Source organism: Sinocyclocheilus grahami, unplaced genomic scaffold (genome assembly GCF_001515645.1).
Source record: "Sinocyclocheilus grahami isolate Dianchi unplaced genomic scaffold, SAMN03320097.WGS_v1.1 scaffold35.1, whole genome shotgun sequence".
Classification (NCBI taxonomy): domain Eukaryota; kingdom Metazoa; phylum Chordata; class Actinopteri; order Cypriniformes; family Cyprinidae; genus Sinocyclocheilus; species Sinocyclocheilus grahami.
The window spans coordinates 638,210-658,625 of NW_015505214.1; the positions used below are offsets into that span (position 1 = coordinate 638,210).

A 20,416-nucleotide genomic window follows, 5' to 3' on the forward strand; every position below is an offset into this window, starting at 1 on the left:
TGTGGGAGAGAGAGAGAGAGAAAATGACAGAGAGAGAGAGTGTGTGTGTGTGAGAGAGAGAGAGAGAGAGAGAGAGAGAGAGAGAGAGAGAGAGAGAGAGAGAGAGAGAGAGATGGAAATAATCTCATGATGCACAGTTGGGTTGGGCGGTGGGGCCAACCAATCCTTCAAATAAAAATGATTGATGAATTGCTGATGGCTTCAAGAAGGTTGTTCGACCATACTCGGGAACACAGCACATTCATAAACTCTCTGACAGAGTTGTTACAAACAAAGACTGTAATTTGTAAAGAAAACACCCATGAAAAGTCTACTGGTTAAAAAAAATAAAAGACTCACACAAAGCCAAATATGATGTCACAAAAGAAACCCAAATGTTTTCACGGCCAAAACACGGTTTGTTCAGATTTACTAATGCCCACAACCTCCATGGTCCTTTTCCAGATCCAGGCACACAAACAGGGCCCCTAAAGAGCACTTACCCTCAAGACTTCAAAGATGCAGGGGACGGCAGGGCCCCCGGCAGGGTTCAAACCAGTGTTTAATGTGGACGTACCCCTGCCCTGACAACCCCTCCCCCTTCCTCTCTCACATAAATCACCTGGCAGGTTCTCATCCATCACTCCTGCAGGTCTGTACACAGATGTCTGGCCACTGATCTGTTCTGCAGTTATGTACATTGTCTCTGCAACTTCAGTGCTACTGGTGCTTGGTGTAACAACAGGGCTTTTTTATTATTTTATTATATGATTATTACTAACAATTAATGGAAACATTTTATTGGATTAATCTTTGAATTTTTATTAAAAAAATGTAACACATTCTAAAAATAATAATATTTAATAAAATTTCATAATGCATAATCATAATATATATATATATATTCTCTCCTGATTAAGACAAGAAAGCCATGGAGAAACACTATTATAGAGGATTCATAATTTAGCTGGAAGCAACCATTTGAAGATGAAAACATTTTTAATGATGAATTTGTTCAATACAAACACACAGCTGTTTGGACTATCATTCTGATGGCACCCATTCACTGCAGAGGACCCATTGGTGAGCAAGTGATGTAATGCTACATTACTCCAAAACTGTTCAGCTGAAGAAACAAACTCAAAAACAAACTAAATAAATAAATAAATAATCCCAGTCCAGTCCATGATTATATACACAGGTGAGATGACATAAGGCAGTCTCTCTGGACTCTGAACTCTTGGTTTCTCCATCTCAACCAGCTCTATTCACAGCTGTGAGTTTGCTGTCAGTCACGTGTCTCCTCAGGACGCAGAGAGACAGTCCAGATTCATCATGCTATCATTGCTCATCTCTATCTCTGTTCCTCTAGGGCTGGATCTAGAAACCAAAACCTCAGTCACAGAGACAAATGTTCCAGAGTAGTGGGATTATCAGAGCCTCTTTCTGTGTCTCTGGGTTTGAGCTGCTGAGGTCTCAGCCAGAGTAAATAAACCACACTTGCTCTGCTGATATTTACAGCCTCTGGACAGCATGCAAAAAAATCCCCCACGGCCACAGTCCTCCAGCGAAAGCTCTTACTTGGCCTGAGCGTCTGGATGCAGCACAGCAAGCGTCTGGATGCAAACCAAAGGAAGGAGGAGATGGACAGATACGTGAAGTGAATACATATGAAAATGTTCTGACTCAGGTTTCCATAATCCAAACAGCCTTTACCCTGAAATCCTGTGATCCAAAGACACGATCAAGCAGTGATAATACATGCCTGGTCTTTATACAGTGTCTGAATAAAGGGCTTGGGTCAATGATAAGTGTGTCCATGATAACGAAAAGCAGAGACATAAAAAAACAAAGAAAAGCAAAAAAAAAAAAAAACATGTACTCTTTGCATTAATATTGGTTTCATATAATCATTCTTAAAAAAAAAAAATACTATTTTCAAGAAAAGTTTACACCTGAGTGTTGGTGTATACACTTTGACATAACATGAAAAAAATAAATCACTGATATAATTTCTGTGTTCATTTTAAATAAGCAATGAAGCAATTTAGTTGAAAATTATTATTATTATAGATTATATAGATTATTATTATTATTATTATTATTATTATATTACGCAATACTTTTTATTTAATAATAATTAACAACAAATATTAATAATAATAGTAATATATAATAATAATAATAATAATAATAATAATACTATAAAAATGTTATGCATGCTGGTTAAATCATGTTAATAAGCAATTAAGCAATTTAGTTAAAAGAAATATACCAGATAAATAAATAAAATACACAATTACTTATTTAATATTAAAATTATTATTTTTATTATTATTATTATTATTATTATTATTATTATTATTATTATATTACAACATACTTATTTAATAATAATTAACAAATAATAATAATAATAATGTATTATTATTATTATTATTATTATATAACAATATTTTTTGCACGTTGGTTAAATCACTTTAATAAGCAATGAAGCAATTTAGTTAAAATAAATATACCAGATAAATAAATAAAATACACAATTACTTATTTAATATTATTATTATTATTATTAATAAGAAGAAGAAGGTCAAGAAAAATGTAGTTTTCTTTTTATCCTGCTTGTTGGTTAGCCTACATCAACATAAGCAATGAAGCTATTTTTAGAGCAATATTTGTTTATATTATATATTATTAATATTATTATTGTTGTTGTTGTTGTTATAAAAATTATTAATAAAAGAAAATTAGGTCTGTATTACCCTGACATTTTTTCTACTCTATTCCACCAAATAATATCAAAATAAAATTTAAAATAGTTGGTGTATATAAGTCATTGCATGCATGAACTGTCACTGATACAAACAAACAAACAAATTAATAGAGTCACTGAACTGTTCTAGACTGAGATGAAAATTTCTCACTGGAATAGGACACAACACAGCGGAAAAATAATGATTAAAGCGCCAAATGCTGGCATCTTAATTGGTGTTACCCTGGAGCCTGCTGCTCACTCATGCCAACTTAAACCAAACCTACTGACCGACTTTTCAGCATCTGACAAGTACAGCAGCTCCATTTCTCCACCTCTTTCACTCTGTTACAACTCTGGTACAACATTTCAAATTTTCCATTAATCTCCCTTGTCTTTCCGTTCACACTTTCTCTCAAGTTCTGCCTTTCCTCACTCCTTCCCACAATCCCTCTCTCCTCTCTCCTCTCTCCTCTCTCCTCTCTCTGTCTGCCGGAGGCCTCCTGTTGGTATGTGTGAAATGCGAATTAGCAGACGGACTTTACCAGTCCTGCTGAGCTCAAAGAAAAACCCAGACAGGCGAAAGCAGGGGGGAAACGCTCCCTCCCGTCTGTCTCCCTCACTCTCTCTCTCAATTAGATATAACCTAGATCCCCCCACCTGCTGAGGCCACCATATTTCACCTATTTAACTGTGCGTCCACACCTCTAGAAAAACACTCCGCTGGTTTCTATCATCTCTTATTGTTTCCTTTAACCTATGTTCTGACCTGCCTGTCAGTGGAAAAATACCCTGCTGTAGCTGTATGCTGAGAAACACTGTTTGCTCACAATTACATGCTTCTGGGATTACTTTCCATATCACGCAGAGTGTCTCCTACACCACTTCATTTTGTCCTAGTGCTTTGATTTAATGTGTTTCAATACTGTTAAATCCTAGAATTTAATCATTTTAAAGGAACAGTTCATCCAAAAAGAAGAAAAAAAAATGTCATCATCACTTTTACATACAAACTTCACAACGTTCTATCTGAAAATTTAAACTTTTTCCCCCCTCAGTTTCAACTAATAATAATTATGACTTTATAGACTACAGTGGCAGCAGAAAACTTTTTAAAACTTTTTAAGCTTTTTTAAAATTGTAATTGTATATACATGCATACATACACACACACACACTATATATATATATATATATATATATATACAGTGGGGAAAAAAAGTATTTAGTCAGCCACCAATTGTGCAAGTTCTCCCACTTAAAAAGATGAGAGAGGCCTGTAATTTTCATCATAGGTATACCTCAACTATGAGAGACAAATAAGAAAAAAAAATCCAGAAAATCACATTGTAGGATTTTTAAATAATTTATTTGCAAATTATGGTGGAAAATAAGTATTTGGTCAATAACAAAATTTAATCTCAATACTTTGTTATATACCCTTTGTTGGCAATGACAGAGGTCAAATGTTTTCTGTAAGTCTTCACAAGGTTTTCACACACTGTTGCTGGTATTTTGGCCCATTCCTCCATGCAGATCTCCTCTAGAGCAGATGGACCTCGCGCTTAGGGCGACGAAAGTCACGGCGCGGGCCCTGGGTCAGACGATCTCCACATTGGTTGTCCAGGAGCACCACCTATGGCTGACCTTGGCGGATATGAGGGAGGCCGACAAATTTCGCTTGGCGAATTCCTCTGAGGAGGGATCTCCTTTCTCAGAGAGGGGGCACCCTCTGGCACCCGCGTCCAGACTTGTGGAATCTCCACTTATGGTCCCTGGACGGGACGCGGAGGTTCTAGGTGGGCTACCTCCAGCGGTAGTAAACACCATCGCTTCAGCTAGAGCCCCGTCTACCAGACACGCTTACAGGCTGAAGTGGAACCTGTTCGTCGGTTGGTGCTCTTCCCACCGGGAAGACCCCCGTAGATGCCCGATCGCAGCCCGATCGCATGCTCCCTCCACCCTGAAACTGTATGTTGCCGCCATTGCCGCGCATCATGATGCAGTAGACGGTAAGTCTGTGGGGAAGCACGACTTGGTCATCAGGTTTCTCAGAGGGGCAAGGAGGCTAAATCCTCCGCGCCAGTTTCTGTCATTAAAAACAGCGCTCCTCACCGCATTGGCCTCGGTCAAGAAGGTAGGGGACCAGCAGGCATTCTCGGTTGACGATTCGTGCCTAGAATTCGGAATGGATAACTCACGTTGTCCTGAGACCCCGGCCCGGATATGTGCCCAAAGTTCTTTCCTTTAATAATACAAACCTTCATTTAAAAACTGCATGTTGTGTTCACTTGTGTTATCTTTTACTAATATTTAAATTAGTTTAAATCTTTGCAGTTTCAGGAACTAGACGACTTGCCATAATTGATGGAACCATGAATTCTGCAGTCTATCAGAAAATCCTGAAGGAGAATGTCCGGCCGTCAGTTTGTGACCTCAAGCGCACTTGGGTTATGCAGCAGGACAATGATCCCAAACACACCAGCAAGTCCACCTCTGAATGGCTTAAGAAAACAAAATGAAGGTTTTGGAGTGGCCAAGTCAAAGTCCGGACTTAAATCCGATTGAAATGCTGTAGCATGACCTTAAACAGTCCAGTCATGCTCGAAAACCCTCCAATGTGGCTGAATTAAAACAATTCTGCAAAGAAGAGGGGGCCAAAATTCCTCCACAGCGATGTGAAAGACTCATTGACAGTTATCTCAAACGCTTGATTGCAGTTGTTGTCAGGGGTGGATTTAGCCATTTTGGGGCCCAAGGCAAACACATGGACATGGGGCCCTCTACATCTTTTGTTCCTCCCTTTTGTCAATCCTTATTAATCTAAGAAAGACTTACTTGTAATTTCTCTTCAGCAGTCTTCACAAAGCAATGATCATCTGGAGTTATCTGGAGTTCCAGCTGAAAAAAACCCAGCACAACCGTTTGAACTGTTTATCAAATATGTCCACTGTAAAATCTTATTTTCATAATATGCTACCTGTGCAATAATATTTATTGTCTATTAACATGGAAGAGCTGTCATTGGTTGTCATTTACCTTGGTTTCCCAGCAGGTTCTCTGATAGAATCTCCTAACTGGATCTGCTTGCTGCTGCCTAAATTGGAACAGTTGTTTATGGTTGTAACGTAGTTTGTAGGTCGGGAAGAAGGAGGCGGGAACCAGCGAACACTCAAAGAAAACTTCAATAATAAAATGTATCCTTCCGGAGCTCCTCCGTGAGACTCGAGACCGGTGAGTGGCACAGGTGTCGCACATTAGCAATTACTCCACCGGCCTCGCTCCGTTCCCACGGCTCTCGGCCCCGCCCCTCTCGTCACAATGGTCTTCCACAGGTTCTCTGATAGAATCTCCTAACTGGATCTGCTTGCTGCTGCCTAAATTGGAACAGTTGTTTATGGTTGTAACGTAGTTTGTAGGTCGGGAAGAAGGAGGCGGGAACCAGCGAACACTCAAAGAAAACTTCAATAATAAAATGTATCCTTCCGGAGCTCCTCCGTGAGACTCGAGACCGGTGAGTGGCACAGGTGTCGCACATTAGCAATTACTCCACCGGCCTCGCTCCGTTCCCACGGCTCTCGGCCCCGCCCCTCTCGTCACAATGGTCTTCCATCTTGTGTTACTAAAGTGAGAAAAAAACACACAAGCCATAAATTATCAACTATGGACACACAAAAGTAAAATTATATACTGTTTAAAATGTGTACCTTTTTTTTCTCTGACTTTCTCTTGCTCTCCCTTTTCTGTATCTGAACTTCTCTTCATCTCCCTTGTCTTTGTGTCGGTCTTTTTCATCTTCTCCCTTTTCTTTCTGGTTTAATGGGTTCACTGGGCTGCTGGTTTAATTTTTGTGTCTAAAGTACTCAGAACAGTGATGAATTTTTTTATGGACTTAATTTTAAAATGTATGATATTATAGTACATCATACGCCACGAGGCTATGTTGTGAATGGATGGGATGCTCAGTTTAGTAGCTAAAATCTGGCCTTGCGAGCATTGGCCTCAGCAAATCTTGCAATTACAGATTCCATATCCAGTGACTTCCTGACTTCCTGCTCGATGGAGATAACAGCAAGTGCAGACAGCCTGTCCTGAGTCATAGTTGACCTAAGATTAGCTTCAGTGATGAGAAACTTCTCTCACTTGAAGTTACTGTTACAGGGAGAGTAAGAAGTAGTCTTAAAGCTATACTCAAATTTGGATATATGTCAAGTCCAGCATCTCAAATGGTGAAGAGATATGTGTTGGAAAGGACCTAACGGCACTCTTTACCTCAAGCTTCAGGTCTTCTGCATCAATGTCATTCAATTTCTGTTGTAATCTGTGGCAGCATTCATCCAGCTTCCCTTCATTCTCAGTGCTTCTCATTATTTCAGTAGAGTAGAGAAATCCATAAAGCTTGTAGAAGATTTCCATGTTGGAAAATCTGTCCTCTACTGTGACAAGAGCAGTATCTACTAGAGGCAGAAAAACCTCTCTTTTGAAGAGCTCTTCTGCTGTTGACTGAGTGTGCTCTGTTCCCTCATACTCAAACTGTTTAGTTTTTCTTCTCTGACACACCTCAGGCCAGCTCATCTCCACCTCAAGCTTCTCTGCTATCTCCCTAGCATCTGTTTTAGCAGAATTAAATCCATTATTGCGAAATTCCTGAAGAAATTCTTTCACCGCCCTGATTTCTTCCCTCGCTGTCTCGACTGAAACTTTGGGGCTCTGCAGGATCTTACTTACTTTATTTATTTATTTACACATTGTACCACACGTTGGTACTTACCACAAAAGGCCATCTCTGCAGCTCCTGGCAGATGCTTTCAGCTGTTGAGACAACATCAGCATCTCGTTTCTCTTTGGTGTACTCCTTTAGAGCAGTTAATGCCTTCACAATTTCAGGCAGCTGGTAACGAATAACTTTAACAGCTTCAACTCTACACTCCCACCTGGTGGCTGACAATGCCTTCAGTGTAAAATTCTTGACATGTTCTTTGAGAATGGTCCAACAGTGAACTGAGGAACTGAAAAGAGTGTAAAACCGCTGTAACAGCCCAAAGAAACTGATGGACATCACAGAAGACTTAGCTGCATCACCAACAACAAGATTCAGTGTGTGACTTCCACAAGGAACACGTAAAGCTTTGGGGTTTAATTCCAGCACTCTCTTTTGGACTCCCTGCTTTTTACCTTGCATGTTGCTTCCATTATCGTAAGATTGGCCTCGACAGTTGTACAGATCCAATCCTAATGTTTCTAGGTGGCCTAAAAATGTCTCGCATAAGCCTTTTCCTGTTGTGTCAAGTGCCTGAAGAAATCCAACAAAGTGCTCATGGATGGAGACACCCTTTGATAACTCACAATTAACTATTCTTAGCACCACTGATAGCTGCTCATTGTGACTGAGGTCTGGAGTGCAGTCCATGATCACGGCATAGTATTTGGCTGTTTTTACTCTCTCAACAATTGCATCAGTTGTACATTTTGCCACAATGGAAATTAATTCATTTTGAATATGTTTACTTAAATAAGTGTCACTTAGCTCTTTTGTCTGAATTCTCCTCAAATGCTCATGCATCACTGGATCAAACTGAGCCATTAATTGTACTTGTCCAAGGAAATTTCCATTACCAGACTCAAACAATCTGTCGGAGTGGCCACGAAATGCAAGACTATGGTCTGCCAGATGGTTTACAATTGCAATAAGTCTCGTTAAAATCTCTTTCCAGCGGTTGACTTCAAGAGAAATTAGATCTTGGTTTATCTGATCTATAGCTGTGTTTGTTTGTAGTTTTTGGGAAAGATTACGCCAAGTATCCATGTTTGTGATATGTTCAGCAGACCTCTCATGCTGTCTCAAGTGGGCTGCAAGATTTTTCCAGTTATTGAACCCATCCCCACTTAGCTGAGTGTCCTTTTCTTGATTGCCAAACAGACGGCAACAAAAGCACATAACACAGTCGTTCTTTTCACTGTACATGAGCCAGGACCTCTTTATCTTTTCTCCATTCTTCATTTGCAGGTAATAGTTGCTGCTTGTAAATCTTCGCCCTTCTTTATTTTTTGGATACGTTCTGTCCTTGATCTGAACTGGGCCTCTCTGCACAATTGAGTAGCGCTCTTTGTCAGTGAGATGTTTTGGCCAGAGTGCTGGGTCTTCTTCAAGTGTGACAGTAACACATTGTTCAGAATGACTGCTAGTCGTACTCAGTTGTTCAGCTGTATTGCAGTCTTCGTCAAAGACATTACTATTATCACTGAAAGTGAACACGGAAGTGCTGTTACCTGCAGTTGAAGGATTCTGTGAATTTGACTTGCATATAGCAGCAGCATCGACTGAGAAACCTGGACTGACACTGTCAGCAGCAACGGGTAGGTCCTCCGTGCTGACAATGCTGCTAGTGTCAACGCTAACGTTAGTAGTGGCACAAAAATCGACATCAGCTTCTTTCTGCTCTTTAGCGTTACAGTCGTCAGCTGGTGACGTTACAAAAAGTTTGTTACCTTTGGTAGTTTTGCTAAAAACATTTTGCTTTCCTCCCGTTTCCTCCTTTTTTCAGCACCGCCTGTCATGAGCTGGGTTTGCTTCTCTTTCTCTCTCTCACACACACATACATACTCTATCATGCACACACACACACTCAGGCACACCCATGCTCATTCTAGCTCTCATCTCCACCTGTTTGTCATCACAATCAGCGTGTGTGCTGCTTTGTGGGGACACCTGTTTCCACTCTGATCTATTAGTCACTCTATTTCTAGTGGTTGGGCTCACTGTTCTCTGTCGGATTATTGTGTGACATGCATACGGTATTGTTTGGCCCTTCATGTCGATACTATCAGAGTTCTGACCATGTCTTGTCTTGCTTAGTGTGCTGTGCTCGTCTTAGTGTTCTCTCTGTCCGGTGGCTGCTTCCAGTGAGCCCAGCCCATATGAGCTCTCTCTCTCTCCAAGACAGGAGTCCTCAGAACCAGACCATCCCCGGTCGATTTGTGTTTCGTTGTGTTTCATCCAGTTCTGTGTCATCGTACGACAGACTGCCTTGTTTTGTGTCTTCAATAAAGAGACTGATTCTAACGGACTGCCTTTGCACGTGAATCCTTTACAGCACCCCTAACAGAATAATCCGACCAAGGATGGATCCAGCAAGGGAGGAACCTATCCGATCAGCGGTGGAGATTCAGGGAGTCATGCTCGGCAGACATGAGGAGGAGTTGTCCGCCGCCCGGCACGCAGTGGAGAGTTTGACCGCACAGGTGACGGATTTATCTTCTCATCTTTTACAGCTCTACCGAGAGCCCACAACGTTCTACGGCCGGCATTCACCTTCTGAGCCGCGTGTTAACAACCCCCCCTGCTATGCCGGTGAGCCCACTGAATGCAGAGCTTTTCTGACTCAATGTGAGGTTGTCTTTTCTCTCCAGCCTCAGACTTATGCGGGAGATTCCGCCCGGATCGCCTTTGTACTTTCGCTGCTCACGGGGCGAGCTCGCGAATGGGGAACCTCCGCTTGGGAGGCACAGACTCCTTGCTGTGGTCGTTTCGAGCTCTTCAAGGAGGAGATGATCAAGATATTCGACCGATCCGTTTTCGGTCACGAAGCTGTGCGCCTTCTCGCTGTGCTTCATCAGGGCAGAAGGTCTGTCACTGATTTCGCTATTGAGTTCCGGACGCTGGCGACCACATGCGAGTGGAATGAACCTGCTTTAATTGTCGGGAGTTCCGGGGGAGTACCACGATCTGCGTGCGGTCTTCAGCCATTCCCGGTCTACCTCCTTGCCGCCTCATCGCCCCTATGACTGCAGCATAGAGTTCCTTCCGGGTACCATGCCACCCCGCGGTCGTTTACACTCGCTCTCGGCGCCCGAGCGAGAGGCTCTGGAGAAATACCTCACAGAGTCTCTCGCCGCGGGAATTATCGTTCCGTCCTCCTCGCCTGCCGGTGCAGGGTTCTTCTTTGTAAAAAAGAAGGATGGGTCCTTGCGTCCCTGTATCGATTATCGGGGGCTGAACAGCATAACAGTCAAGAATCGCTATCCCTTGCCTCTTATGTCGTCGGCCTTCGAGATCTTACAGTGCGCAAGGTTTTTCACGAAGCTAGACTTGCGCAATGCTTACCACTTGGTACGTATTAAGGAGGGAGATGAGTGGAAGACGGCGTTTAACACCCCTATTGGCCACTTTGAGTATCGGGTTTTACCGTTCGGGCTGGTCAACGCCCCCGCGGTTTTTCAGGCCTTAGTTAATGACGTCTTGAGAGATATGCTTAATGTCTTTGTGTTTGTGTATTTGGACGACATTCTTATCTTTTCGCCTTCTCTTCAGGTACACGAACAGCATGTCCGCCGAGTTTTGCAGCGTTTGCTCGAGAACCGCCTGTTTGTTAAGGCAGAGAAGTGCATGTTTCATGCCCAATCCGTCACGTTTCTCGGTTCGGTGGTTTCGGCGGAGGGGATCAGCATGGACCCTGACAAGGTTTGTGCTGTCATTGATTGGCCCATTCCGGATTCTCGAGTTGCGCTCCAGCGGTTTCTGGGGTTTGCTCATTTTTACCGCCGGTTTATCCGTAACTTTAGTCAAGTCGCCACTCCGAGGCTTCTGTGTACAGAGTACGTAAGCTTCTTGACGTTCGTCCTCAAGGGCGCGGTCACCAGTTTTTGGTGGATTGGCAGGGGTACGGTCCTGATGAGAGGTGGTGGATTCCGGCCCGGGACGTCCTGGATCGCTGATCGAGGACTTCTACCGTTCTCGCCAGGCTTCTTCCTCAGGAGCACCTGGGGGTGCTCGTTGAGGGAGGGGTACTGTCATGAGCTGGGTTTGTCTCACACACACATACATACTCTATCATGCACACACACACACTCAGGCACACCCATGCTCATTCTAGCTCTCATCTCCAACTGTTTGTCATCACAATCAGCGTGTGTGCTGCTTTGTGGGGACACCTGTTTCCACTCTGATCTATTAGTCACTCTATTTCTAGTGGTTGGGCTCACTGTTCTCTGTCGGATTATTGTGTGACATGCATACGGTATTGTTTGGCCCTTCATGTCGATACTATTAGAGTTCTGACCATGTCTTGTCTTGCTTAGTGTGCTGTGCTCGTCTTAGTGTTCTCGGTGCCCGGTGGCTGCTTCCAGTGAGCCCAGCCCATACGAGCTCTCTCTCTCTCCAAGACGGGAGTCCTCGGAACCAGACCATCCCCGGTCGATTTGTGTTTCGTTGTGTTTCATCCAGTTCTGTGTCATCGTACGACAGACTGCCTTGTTTTGTGTCTTCAATAAAGAGACTGATTCTAACGGACTGCCTTTGCACATGGATCCTTTACAGCACCCCTGACACCGCTTGGGTAGCTTCGCTTCATTTTACACACCCTGTCCGTCAATCACTTCTGCAGTTCTACAGCAGATGCGTAGTGAGGAGAAATAATGGAATAGTCAAATGGTGGTGGTGTTCGGGGGCACCCGCGCACCTGTTTACAATACTAATGATTTATTTAAGCATTCTGATGCCGTTTCAGCGAATTTTTGACATTTGCAATAAAGTAAAAAAAAAAAAAACTTAACCAAAAGTTAATACGGGATTTTTTTGGGGGGGCCCCTGTGTAGCTCGGGGCCCAAGGCAATTGCCTACCTTTGCCAAATGGTAAAGTCCGCCCCTGGTTGTTGTTGCAAAGGGTGGCATAGCAAGTTTGCAGTTCACGTTTTACTTTCACTTTCAAATTAGCGGCAATTCAGCATTGATTCAATTCAAGCAACAACAACGTCAAACTCAGAACTTTTATTAACAAAACGAATAAAAATACACCATATATGGCTAATAAAATAACAATTTACTTAGGCTACACAAAGTTTAAATAGGTATATAAAACTGAAAATCAGCAAACACTGTGGAACCAAATAAATAAGAAACATAGAATGCTCATTAGCAAAACGATTAAGAAAGCTTGGAGGCACGGCATATATTTGATGATTTTTGAGAATCACCCTTCAATCTTTTGGTTTACTTTGCTCGATATAGCAAATGATGGCAAAATAAACATTTGAAACAAGATAAATGGTCTATGCTTAATTTCATGAAGTGTGCGATTAATCACAGAAAAAGGGTGTAATTAATTAGATTAAAATGTTTTATCTATTGACAGCCTATTTTAATCTATTGACAAGATATATATATATATACTGTATATATATAATCGTATATATTTATATATATGATTAAACTATTTTAACACAGTAAAATGAGATGACCCCACCCAACTGTTGACAAAATATGATGCAGAGCAACAACTCCATAAATGCAGTTATGCCCTAAAATTCAAGATATTGGGGCAAAAATGCTCCTGTTTGAGTTTTTGTCTCATATATATATCATATGATAAGTGATATCACACGAGCAGCACGAGCAATATCACATGAGTACTGTTTATCCCGAATGCAAATGTGATTTAACAGTTCAGTAAATAAGAAGTTAATATTGTGTTATATCTTAAACACAATGTTGTCTGTTTTTGCTCAGTTTTGCCAAAAAATTACCTATAAACCCACAGTAGAACTGTGTCTCCGAGCAACTCAGTGGTGATAGTTTCTGAATGAATCCGCATTCTGAACTAATTGGGTGAATCAATGATTCGAATGACCATTCATAAAGAGAGCCGTTTACTTCATTCCTGAATGAATCAGCCGTTTGAACGAATCGAATGAACTATTTGTAATGTCTATTTAATACTTTCTCATTTAACACAAAAATAGTTTTAAATAATCTTTTGGGGCAATTTTCACAGCCAAATGTAATTTGCAATTAATTAGATTAAGTAATCGACACCATGTAATTCATTAGATTAACAATTTTAACAGACTGACAGCCCTAATATATATGTATAATGCAGACTTGGTGAGAGACCTCTTTCCAAAATGTTTAAAAAAGAAAAGAAAAAATCTTAATAACCCCAAATTTTTAACAGTACTGTAATTCACAATTGTGACTTGCAGAATTGTGACTTGTGAAATTCTCAATTTAAACTTTTTCCTAACAATTACTAATTTAATTTGTAGAAATGTTATTCTATATGTATCTCATGATGGCAGAATTACATTTGTTAATTATTTCCTTAAAATTACTAACAGAAAATTAATCATAACATCAAAAGAGAAACTGAGGCTTTTACTTGAAAAATGTACAGACTGTTGGCAAGTGAATTCAAAATTATAGACTGAATTATTCTGGGGCAAAAAGTTGCCTACATTCATGAGCAAGAAATAATAGCTTAGGGATTTAACCAAAGTAAATCAAGAAAAGTCAAAAACACCACCTGTAGGCTAAACAAACTTTTCCCATCTGAGACCCACTCAACACATACTTCATAATTGTTAAATCACATTGTCCCTTTTGGTTCAGAAAAGCATAAAAAAAGAACACAACAGACAGAAAAGAAAAGAAAAAGACAAGCAGATTTCGAAATGCCTGACTGCTTGACCGTATATTTCTGAGTGTCCTGCGCATTAAGAGCCACAGCTTAAACCTCCAGTGACCTCCAAAGCGGCCACAACATCAGTAACCCCTGGAGGACACTCTCATTCACAACATCTGCTTCTAATATTGATCATCTTGTCCTTTCATTCACTCGCTTGTTTTTTTAGAGGTCCATATGGACACTTGGGAGTGTGGGTTTGGAGCTGTTGCATAACATTTTGGTATGTGGTGTTAAAAAGTCCCCTCCATTTCACTCACACATTTTTAAACTTCAGCCTATTCTAAACCACAACGAATAGCATAAACAAGACCACCATGTGGACCTTTCTGAACTATCTAAGAAAACATTACTGGCATATGAGAATGTGAGTTTGAATGCAATCAGCAGGACAGAGTTTATCTTCCTAAAATGTCAATAGCTGTCAAATCATATGCAAAACCTATGTACAATTTGTCATTCATTGCACAGTTGAAACATGGAAATTAAGCATATTGTAGGGTCATCAGGTGGTCTAAGTGGAAAGTGAATTTCTTGTAAGAGGACAATCTAATAGTGAACCCCCTGCAGCTTTGTGCATAAAGCCACATGACTTTGATTTGACATGATTGTAGAGGTTACTTTGCTCAGACACTCCACTGAACATCTTTTTGACACTTCTAGAGGCATTCTTGAAAAAGCAAGAGCAGATTGCATTTCACCTCTAGCCTTTGACTTGTTGCTTTGAGGTTAAAGGTCAAACACATTATAGGGGAGGATTAGAAACAGACTAGTAACATCTTCAATAATCTAAAAAAAATATAGTATGTCATAAATGCAAAAAAGTACATGCTTAAAGCGCAGTTTATTCACCAAGACAGTTGAACTATCAATTATTGACCTAAAAGATATCATGATTGTGTTGTTAAAAGGCCGTGCAGTCGCATTCTTACATGCATCTTGTCACCATAAACTGGCCTGTCAGTCAATGTGTTAATGACCTTATAAACGCCTCTAATTTCAGTTAATTAAATTTTTGTTTCTCACAACAGTTTGATCTGCCGGTTGTGGATCTTTCTTGCAGAGAAGTAAACTCATGTTTTTGCATAATGATGCATTCATTTTAAGTGAATGCCCAAACGTATCTTCATAAATGTTCACAATGCTGTTGTAGATGAAATAAATATTTTTCATCAGATTAGATATTTATTATTAATCACTCAGATCCCTTCATGTAAACCAATCTATTTAACCACTGATCTAGCATATCAGCCAAGCTTTATTCGTGTCTGTTTGTTTATTTGTAGTTGAACCGAATCCTCCTCTGAAGAGGAATGGGTTGTGTCTAATCAGCTGTTAGAGTGTGCATGTGCAGTTTGATGCTGTGTTCCAAACAGGATAAATCCACCTCCAAAGGGCACTTTGGAGAGAATGGTCATTCCAAACCAAAGTGCTCAAAACTGGCCACTTCAAAGGATGAAGGATTTCAAAGAGTACTGATGGTCATTTCGCTGTCTCTCCGCCGTGGGTTTAAATGTGAGACCAGTGGTTCAGCAGTTCCAAGGAACTGTTTAAAGGAACCGTTTTTTGGCCCCTACACCATTCATCACTTCGAAGCACTCACTCTGAAAGGTAAACCCTTTGAACGGATTAGGGCAGCGGTTCCCAATTCCAGTCATCAGTTTGTTAGAAGACAGCTATGTGCTCTGCATTTTACCCATCTAAGTGCACACAAACAGCAGTGAGTAGCAAACACACACACCTTAGTCATACATCTGGAGCAGTTTGGGGGTTAGGTGCCTTGTGGTGCCTTGCTCAAAGGCACTTTAGTCGTGGGTATTGAAGGTGGAAGAGAGCACTGTTCATTCACTCCCCCCACTCATATTACCTGCTGGTAGGGCTGGGCGGTATATTGAGTTTGTACGATATATCGATTTTTTTTTAAATAAGCGATTCAATATGAAACAATACCGTTTATATCGATATACAGTAGTTTGATACGAGCGCATCTGAAAATATAGCAGAGGACACAGATTGAGCTGCTGCGGAGAAGTTGCATAATCCAATTTGTTCTAAACATGTGACAAGCTTCATATTAAGGCCTTTAAAAACTGGTAAGACATAGTTTATAGTTTCGTTTCGCATATTAGTTTAAGTGGCTCGGCCCATCATATGCTCTGACAGAAAGGCTGCATGTGCCGCTGACAGAGACACTAGAGGCTACTCGCACTGTTTAATGTGTTTGAGATGTGCGGTCTTCCTGAATGCATAACTTACTTTTCACAGGTGTATTCTCCATCTGTAAATGTTAGAAAGCAGACAGAGCGCAATTAAATAGGAGCGCAATAATTCTGACTAAAATATACATTTCGTAGTTGTAGTTGTACATTGTAGTTGGACAATAAATGTGACATGTAGAATTTTAAACCTACATGTAAGTCTATTTTTATGATAGCACTGACTGACTGTAAAGTGACTGTAATGGGGTAATCAAAATAGCCTCTGTGCTATTATTCCCATTTATTTAAATTTTTAGTTTAGTGAATTTAACTTCTGCTTTAAATGCCTTATTTTTGTTTTTAGATTGCAATGTTACGATGTTAGAATGAAATGTGATTTTAACCCTTTTTTGCACATAGGCTTACATGGTTACATTCACTATATTTGTTTTCATAGCCTTTAATATGTATTGTTCTGTTGGACAACATTGGGCAGTAAGTGAAATATATATATATATATACATATATATATATATATATATATATACATATATATATATATATATATATATTAAACACAGATTTTTTTTATCCAAATAAAAAACGAAAATACCGAGATGTATACCGTATAATCGCAAATCGGCCAAAAAATACTGAGATATGAATTTTTGCCCAGTCCTACCTGCTGGTACTGTGAATCAAACCTGTGACCTTCGGGTTACAAGTCCGACTCTCTAACCATCAGGCCACAACTGCCTTGTATATCTCTCTTATGCCGGGTTCGCACTGCATGATTTTAGCCCCGATTTTTTTACTCACTGACAGTTTTGCAGAAATTGATTGAGTGAGTGACAATTGCATAGTGTGTGTTATCAAAGACGCAATCTGAGAGATGCCTGTGAGATACAGTATTTGGCATGCTAAATATCTGGACCTGGCGGCGACTCACAGTCCTGCAGTGTGAAATGTGTTTTGACTGGAAATGACAACACTATCTCCCAATCAATTTGTATGTATTGTATGAGGTGGCTAATTCATATTAGGGGTCAACCGATATGTGTTTTTCAAGGCCGATGCTGATACCGATTATTACAGATCAAGTAGACCGATAACCAATATTCTGAACCGATATATATGTCTGGTGTAAAAATGAAAATGTATGTCAAAATTAAGAATAACAAGGGCTCTGACAAAAACTGCCTTCCCTGGTGTTGGTTGAGTGTAGTACTCCCACAGTAAACTCTTTATTTTAAAGAGTTAAACACTTTAGTTTTTGGCAAACAAAGGGTTTACCATTCAAATTAAAACATGGAAGAAATAGCATATTGTGTGATTTATTCTTTTAAACAAAAGTTGTAATAATTGTTATAGTAGTCAGGGGTTAAAGCAAAAAAAATATTTTGACTGAAAATTTTTCCTCGGCCAAACCCCATTTCACAACCATACCTGTCACGCACCCAGTTTAAGAGCAGTGTTTTTCTTCTTGTAACCAGGAGAGCTTGTCCTCCTAATTTAAAAAAAATAAGGAGCACCTTCTGATCAATAATCAAAAATTCTGATCAAAAATTTGCCTTCCTAATATGAAGTGACATTTGACTCAAAGTGATTTGCAGGGGCATTTTCTTTTTACCTTTGCAATGGCATCATTTTCATCTGCCAAATTCAAAAAGTTATGTTTATAAGCTTTTTAAAATATATATTTAAAACAATATGATAAGGAGTAGAATAAGACAAATAAGTTACCAATCAATTCATAAATTCATGTGGAGATTCATGTTTTCAATATAACATTTTGAATGCAGAAATATTAAATTATTTAAATAACTGCAATTATACCTAAAAATTAAACTGAAACCGCCAGCAGGTGGCGGCAAATCACTGATTTTATCACTGAATAATTCATTCAATTGATTCGTTTGAATGGCTGATTCATTCAGGAATGAAGCAAGTGACTGTCTTTATGAATGGGTAATCATGAATCACTGACTCACTAGATTCTTTCAAAAATGCACTTTCATTCATGAATGAAACACCGCTGTGTTTGCTTTTAGGGATGTGCAGCGACTGAGCTGTTACTTTATTTGGAACTATTTTCGTTGATGAAATAGAGCAAAATCAGGCAGTACTTGTTTATTGAACTGTTGTATTAAATCAATATCACATTTGCAAACTCCTTGAATAATTATTAAAATCTGTCACTCTCCTTATCGCGATCTGTGGGCGCACAGAAAATTAGAGTTCTCAAGACTCAAAAGCATGTGCAAATTATAAATTCTGTCATCGTGTTATAAGCACGGAACCTCCGGTAATGAGTAGAATTATTATTATTAGCCGCAATCCTGCGCCTTAAATTCAAGACCTGCTCTGTGTTCTCTGCTAATAACCCGACTGTGAATGATGCGAGCTGCGTTATGTTGTCAGTGAGAAGCTGCAGGGGCGGGGATTTTTGGTGTGCAGGTGTTCTGACAAATAATGCTACCTATCAGATTATGCTAACAACACTGTATTTATCCTACTGTAAGGGTAGGTTTAGGGTTGGGGTAGGTGTACATGTTAATAAAGCCTCACACCTTATTAATATTATGCTGGAAGCAAAATCTGATAGGTAGCACTTTTCGCTATCAAATTATGCTACCATCTGTTTTAATGGGAGGTAGCAAAATCTGACAGGGTAGCACAAATCGTCAGAACACCGGCAGAACAACAACAATGTGCTACATGTTTCTTTTCCCCTCATGTTGTCCAATTGACGGAAATCCATCGTAGCGACAGAAAACTTTCATCCCTAAGTAGTATTATGTACATCATACTGCACCACAGTGATTTCTTTAAGCTAACCCGAACTTATATTTTGACGGGTTGCCATGAGGAACTTGGTTCTGTAGGTCTATGTAAATTATATCAAGATAGTTTTACTCCAAAACTGTCAAATGCTCATGAAGCGACTCTTAGAGGGAGTCAGAGCAGTTCTGGAGATGTTGTTCATGTATTTATGTCCTCAAGTAGTGATACGACAGAAGCTGAAATTACCGCGAGCGTCGCACACTTTGTGTAGAAAACAAAACCACGCGTCTGTGCCATTTACATACACAGAGACACGCAGAACATGCTGGATTCATATTTAAATAGTGAAATATAAAATTATTTTTAAAAAGAAACAATACTCTAAATATAAAACTAAAAGCGCCAGTAGGTGGTGACAAATCCCTGTCTTAATAAGTGAATGATTCAGTCATTCATTCAATCGATTCGTTCAAATGGCTGATTCATTCAGAAACGAAGCAAGTGACTGCCTTTATGAATGGCTCACTGAATCATTGATTCAGTCAATTCGTTTAAATACTTGGATTCTGTGTTTTAATCAGAGACGCACAACAGTTCTCCTTATTTTTGTTGGCGAAATTACTGACAATGTGTCTAAAATGTAATTAATCACACCTTATCTTCATTTTTACTGTAGGTAAAAAAAACTTTTATGCAACCTATTTTTGTCTTTCTAAACGCCAATGATGATTTTGAAATAAAACACGCAGTGTTTGTAGTAACACATGTAATTTTCATGCGCATCTGACTAATATTACCACACGCTTTTATTTTAGCGTTGTTGTTAATGTTGTGGTTATTTTAGAAAATAGTTTTCTCCGTAAATTCAGTTCAACAGCATTAAGTTGACAAGGGTAAACTTGATCTCTCAACTGAATCTGCACATGCATTTCAGGTGTTCTTGCTCCGTCCAAGCAATAAATGCACGTCTTTGAATGAGCGCTGTAGCGTATTCTTTAACCGCTCAGGTAATGTTAATACGACCCATTTCAGGGGCAGCCAAAATTACATTTTTAAAATCAGTCAGAGCTATAGAAATACATATTAATATTTACAAGTAAATCTCCATATTATGCATAGCCTAGCCTACTTTCTATCCGACCCCCCTACATCTAGTTTTGACATCCATCAGGGGGGATCAAGTCTTCATTAGGGGGGTCAGACCCCCCAAACCCCCCCCCCCCCAAACTCCCCCCCCAGTGGGCCCC

General features: G+C 40.0%; 1 long non-coding RNA gene across 1 annotated transcript in view; it reads right to left on the reverse strand.

Annotated features, from left to right (window-relative positions):
• Positions 1-1,172: 1,172 nt before the first annotated feature.
• Positions 1,173-20,416, reverse strand: part of LOC107581517 (uncharacterized) — a 27,542-nt gene continuing 8,298 nt past the window's right edge. The window contains exon 3 of the long non-coding RNA XR_001608839.1: positions 1,173-1,595. This is a non-coding gene — a long non-coding RNA (uncharacterized lncRNA). The remainder of the gene's footprint in view (positions 1,596-20,416) is intronic.